At 42.2% G+C, this 6,072-nt stretch overlaps 1 protein-coding gene and 1 long non-coding RNA gene across 5 annotated transcripts in view; one reads left to right on the top strand and one right to left on the bottom strand.

The window, feature by feature from the left end:
• Positions 1–6,072, bottom strand: part of NINJ2 (ninjurin 2) — a 147,919-nt gene that overhangs the window by 96,805 nt on the left and 45,042 nt on the right. The window contains exon 1 of one of the 4 annotated variants that reach the window (XM_069094192.1): positions 2,253–2,468. The exons of 1 other annotated variant lie outside the window; for it this stretch is intronic. The gene's annotated coding sequence lies outside the window, so the exon portion shown is untranslated. Of the gene's footprint in view, positions 1–2,252; positions 2,469–6,072 lie in introns of those variants that run through there. 2 more of the 4 variants (XM_069094186.1, XM_069094185.1) reach the window with 2 other exon arrangements.
• Positions 1–6,072, top strand: part of LOC138165929 (uncharacterized) — a 102,861-nt gene that overhangs the window by 80,405 nt on the left and 16,384 nt on the right. The gene's annotated exons all lie outside the window — the stretch shown is intronic.

Below are 6,072 nucleotides of genomic sequence, written 5' to 3'. Positions count from 1 at the left end.
ATACGACTCAGTCCCCTTTGTGTGGTATCTCTGATCTGGGGGGGAGGGGGTCAGGGGGTGTCTCAGACTCAGTTATCAGGAAACAGTGAAGGACTCCAGCACAGACTAAGAAAAAAAAATCCTCAGAGCAGGTCACTGCAAAGAAAAAGACCCTAATGTTCTCTAAGCTCCTGAGGAAGGTTGAACTCATACTCTAGAGCAAAGGAAAGCCCCCTCCCCCACCCCCGTAAAGGAAAGGGTTTCAGTTTAGTGCAGTCCCTGGAGGAAGGAGGAATCTGGGTAAAAGAAAGATGTCTCCCTACCCCTCACCCCTAGGAGAAAGAAATAGCTTCACCTCAGTCCCTGGAGGAGAAGGGATCTTGATCTCTGAGGAGAAAGAACATTCATTTTCCCTACCCCAAGAAAGGGTCTCAGCACAGTCTGGTTCCTGTTAGAAAAAGGATCTTGGACTCAGCCTTGGGGCAAAGGAAAGGGCTCCAGGATTTCTCCAATACTCTGTGGAAAGGAGATCTGAGAGCTGATTCCCAGGCAAGGTTTGACCTCAGTGCCAAAAATGAGTAAACAAACAAAAAATATATATAAATAGTTATTTCAATGCCAGGATGCCCAAGACATAAAACCAGAAGAGAAAAACAACTCCAAAATACCTACAAGCAAAACCTAAAAGAAAAAATACATCCATGAGACCAGATCAATTTAGAATTGCTAAAAAGAAATGATATGAGTTTTTTAAACAGTTTAAAATGAGAGTAGAGGATAGAGGAAAGCATTAGAAATTAAATTTAAGTTATAGAGGAGAAATGTGGAAGGAGAATTAATTACTTAACACAAGAGGTCTAAAGCCTTACTCAAGTAAGTAACAGACTCCCTAAAAATCAAAATGGACCAAACAGGAAGTTAATGACTCTATAAGACAAGAAATATTACAATAAAGTCAAAAGATTAAAAACAGAAGAAAATGTAAGGTATTTCACTGATCTGGAAAACAGATCAAGGAGAGATTACTTTAGAATCATCGGCCTACCTAGAGACCATAACCACACACACAAAAAAAGCCTAGATATATTAAAAAAATCATATTCAAATACTACGGTTTCTTTCTCTACAACCTCTCTTCTATCTATCCCCACTTTAACATTTATACTACCACCAGACTGAGGCCCTGATGGCCTCTCACCTGGATTATTGCTCCTAACTGGTGTCCCAGCCTCCACTCTCTCCTCCCTTTAATGCTTCCCACCCCACACTGCCAAACTAATCTTCCTAATACTCTGTTCTGATCATGTGACATTCTTTTTTGAAAATCTTCCATTGCCTACTGAATTAAATCCAAACCAGCCTACCTTAAAGCCTTGTCTCACAGTACATTCCCACAAATCCCTTACATTCCAGTAAACTCTAGATTACTGTGGATTACCCAAAATCATTCTCTGCTTTCTTGCCTCTCCACCTTTGAATATTCGGACTCCATCTCTACCTATTGAGGGGGAAACTTAGAGTCCAACAATCAATTCAACAAATACTTATCAAGCACCTGTGGTGTACAAGGGATTACATTAGGTGCTAGGTGGAAAGAGGATATAAAACAAAAGCCAACAGTCCTTGTCATCAAGGAGATTAGGACCAGTACCTTGGGAAAATTTGGTTGGGCTAGGGTATCATAAGGATCCAGAGTTAGGAAGACCCACGTTCTCAATCCTGCCTCTGACCCTTACTTGATTGTGTGACAATGAGCAAATCAATTAACTATCTGGGTTTCAGTTTCCTCGTTTGAAAAATGAGTTGGAATAAAATATTATTTACCAACAAGAAAGAAAGGAAGGAAGGAAAGAAGGAAGGAAAAAAGGAAGGAAGGAAGGAAGGAAGGAAGGAAGGAAGGAAGGAAGGAAGAAAAGAAGGAAGGAAGGAATGAAGGAAGAAAGAGAGAAAGAAAGAAAGAAAGAAAGAAAGAAAGAAAGAAAGAAAGAAAGAAAGAAAGAAAGAAAGAAAGAAAGAAAAGAAGGAAGGAAGGAAGGTAAATGAGTCAGACTAACTATTCTATAAGGTCTCTTCCCCTTCTAAATTCTAGTAGGCTAATTGGTTAATGATCCTTACAAAAACACTTTGAGATAGATACTATTATCCCCATTTTACAGATAAGAAGACTGAGACTGAGAGAGGCTGAAAGATTTGCAAAAGGTCAGATAGTAAGTATCTGATTCAGCATTCTGAATTCAGGCCTTTCTAAGTACTGTGGGCACTGACCCATCTACTTACCTCCCACCAGCTTTAGACTGACCAAGCAAGTAAGGGAATCAGAAGTTCCGATTAGCCAATACAGACAAGAAAGCACATCATTTTTCTTTGTTATGGTTGAAAACTAAATCCAGTTGCAGGTTGAAGAAATTCCAGTGTCAGGAGTGTTCATGCCAAAGGAGGGTAAGAATGCAGGACAGCCCTTTGACCGCATGGGGCAAATGAGCAGAACACTCACTCAAATGCCTTTCTCTAGCCCTGTGCTCTGGAATGCTAACCCAGGAATGCATCTCACCCTGACTCTGGCCCACAGGACTCTTCCTTCTCATCTTCTCCATCCCTGTGACCACTAAATGGCTGAACATTCCTGGTTATGACTTGAACGGAGCTTGTATGACTCATAGATCATAAAATCTTAGAGCTGGAACGAAACTATAAGAGTTCAAACAAAGAAATCATGAGTATCTGGAGTAGTTGAAAAAGATTTTATGGAAGATGGTAATACTTGAGCTGAGCTGTGAAGGACAAACTCGGTCTCTCCATATCTTATGTTCAAAAGGAAGCAGTCCAAGGGTCTGATCTGAGATAGACAGATATGCATATGTAAATAGATAGACATAGATAGATGATAGACAATAGACTGACAGATAAAAGAAATGATTGATAGACAGATGATAGATAAACAGATAGACAAATGATAGATAGAAATACCTATATAGATAAATAGAAATATAGATAAATTTATATCTCCCCACTCTGTTTTACTCACCATACCACCTGCACTCAGAGATTTGGTGCCCAGGGGAAACTGCCTATAAGTTCTTGGTATTCTGTGTGTCCACACTCTAAAAACCATAGCCCACGAGCTCTCACTGGTAGATTTACCTTCAATAGTAGACACAATTAACTCAAAGTAAAGGCATTTACTGAGAGGGCACCAAAAGAACAGTAGCACACAGTGATTATAAACATTTCTCCCATGTACCTGGGGTGTACCTGTTCCTCAGCTAAACCCAGTGACAGTGTGAAGAGCGAGCATGCAAGGAGAGTACTAGCACAGAGAGGAAGCATGTGGCCAGATCAACCCATACTTCTGGCCCTGCAATGATTCCTCGTTTCTCATGGGGCTCTCATTTTGTACCTGATGGGGACAGTATTTCTACAGAGCAGGTCACTCAGCTGGGCTCCCTGAGCCTATACCCCTCCGCAATTGGACTCTCCTCAGAGTTGCATCTACTCCTGGGTCTGTTCCCTGCTGAGGTCAGAACTTCCAACTGAGTAGCTCTACCTCAAGATACCATGCTGATTGGATGTGGGGAAGGAGAAATCCCCTCCCTCCAGCACCAAGGAAGTATTTCCTCTCAAGCCCTGGGTTCTTCTTCCATAGTCTTTCCCCAGAACTGTCTCCTGCCTCCATAGAGAGCATGTCACTTTTTACAGGACCATCAGGCCCAATCCTTGCCTAACTAATACCTAGATTCCCTCTAATTCCATACATTTTGGACTTAGATGTTTAAAACAGTATAGAGCAGGAGTTCTTAATTTTTTTATATCATAGATCCTTTGGTAGTCTGGTGAAGCCTATGGAACTCTTATTACAAGTGTTTTTAAATGGATAAAAGTACATAGGAATGGATAAATACAAAGAAAACCAATTATCATATTGAATATATATATATGTATACATGTATGTATTTTTTCTCCATCCAAGTTTGTGGACTCCCTAAAACCTCTCCATGGACCCTTAGGGTAGGCACATGGACTGCTACCCCTGGTGGTGATGAGGAGAAGCTCGTAGTTCTCTCGCATGGTTCGGAGGTCTTCCATGTCTGATAGGGCTCTCTTCTGTGACTGCTCTTGAAGAAGCCCAGCCTTGGTGGGTTGGATCCTATTCATAGCCCCTCAGTTGAGCCTCTCATCCTGCACATGCCATGAGAATGCACCATTCATTCCATGCACTTTCTTTTGAGTCCTCACAATGAAACACCTTCTCATGTATAAGGACCCCTGAGGATTAAACCCCAGGTTCAAGACACTGTGAGTCCATATTCACTAGAAACAATAGCTTCACAATATCAAGGTCAGCACAATCAAAAGGTATTCCCACAACTATTGGTCTTTTGTATATTTTCCTTTACTCAGCCAAAGGATACAATTATTTCAAATCAAAGGTACTTGAAAAGTAGTATAACTAATATTCCACCTACACCTAGGGTATCCTCTCCCATTATGTGTGTGTGTATGTATAAAACCAGTGAGGCTGTACACACAAGTGTGAAGGATTACACCAGAGGAACCAACAAATAGGAAATACGTGAGTGAGGGCAAATCATGCTTCGGAAGCTGCAGGACTGCCAGTTTTCTGATTATGGTATCACAGTGCTCTCAATGAACCACCTCCTGGCCAATGGGGACAACTGTGCCGGAATGCTGCTTGGCTAGGCTCTGCTGGGCTCATAGTATTGGCTGTTCAGGTAGCCTAGTGATGGCTCTGGTGGGCTACTTGCTTTCCTGGTCCCATAATCTCATAGTCTTGAGTATTTCTCTGGTAGTTGTTGAGTGCTTGGTCTCTTCTGAGCTCCTGATCAAATTCTGGGTTAATCCTTTCATAACCAAGCCATCTCATCCAGGGTTGTTGTGGTTCTGTTGTTTCAGTTGTGCCCCACTCTTCTTGACCCCATTTGGGGTTTTCTTGGCCAAGATACTAGAGTGGTTTTGCCATTTTCTTCTTTAGCTCATTTTACAGATGAGAAAAACAAGGCAAATAGGGTTAAGTGACTTGCCCAGGGTGACACAGCTAGTAAGTATCTGAGGTCAGATTTGGACTCAGGAGGATGAGTCTTCCCGACTTCAGGTTCAGCCTGTTATCCACTGCTCCACCTACCTGCCCCCTCAGTCAGGGTATAGTAGCTGAAATCTAATAGCTAAAGGTAAGGATAGATTGATGGTTCTTTAATTACAGCCACCACTTCTAGCTAACAAAAGCCAGGCAGAATACCTCTAGGTTAATTTGGAATCTTTCCTTTTCAACTCCTAGGTCTAAGCACAGATCAAGGATTTCTGTTACAAATAACTACCTTATTTAGGGGTGGATACTCCCAAGATCTTCTCTGGTTTAGCATGCAAATAGATTCCAGTCAGAACATGCAGTCCACATTCATAGGATCATACAGTCAGACCTAGAAGGAGACCATCAGGCTCCACTCCCTCTTTTTGAAGATGAAGAAACTAAGGCCCAGAGAGATAAAGTTATTTGCCCAGTCCCACAGATAGTATTTGAACAGAACTTCAGCTCTGGTCTTCTTGACCCCAGCTCCAGTATCTTCATTATGCATCTCTGTCGGCAGCAAATCTGATTGTTTTGATGCTATTTGTTAGTCAGTTAAAACAATAACAGCAGCAACAGCAACAGCAACAAACACCTCAATCTGCCTAGAGACATGTCATGGGACCAGCAGAACAACACGTCCAATTGGCATGGAAGCCACAAAACTACTTGTATAACAGTCACCATAAAATCAACAGAGACTACATGCCCTGACATCACCATGAGACCCAGGGATCCCAGCAGAGGAATGTGCCCAGCAGAGATACCACACCCATTGTAAAGTAGAGCCCAAAGAGAACAGCACAATGAGAACATCGGAAGGCATCGGTGGTCCTGCCATGTCCGGGGTGGGGAGGAGGAGTGAGTTACCCCAGGACACACATTCCCCATTAAGCAGACCCTCAAACATGATCCCTCTGCATGCTTACTGTTTTCACTGATGGTGTGTGTATTTAATGGAGAGTGTGCCATATGTTTATGGTGATGGGGGTGGGGGAAGTATTCTAGTC

This window comes from Petaurus breviceps, unplaced genomic scaffold (genome assembly GCF_028583685.1).
Source record: "Petaurus breviceps papuanus isolate PSGF00001 unplaced genomic scaffold, PetGlider_PUasm1.0 216, whole genome shotgun sequence".
NCBI classification, from domain to species: Eukaryota; Metazoa; Chordata; class Mammalia; order Diprotodontia; family Petauridae; genus Petaurus; species Petaurus breviceps.
Note: the sequence above shows the minus strand (reverse complement) of the source record. Positions and strands in the feature narration are given on the sequence as shown.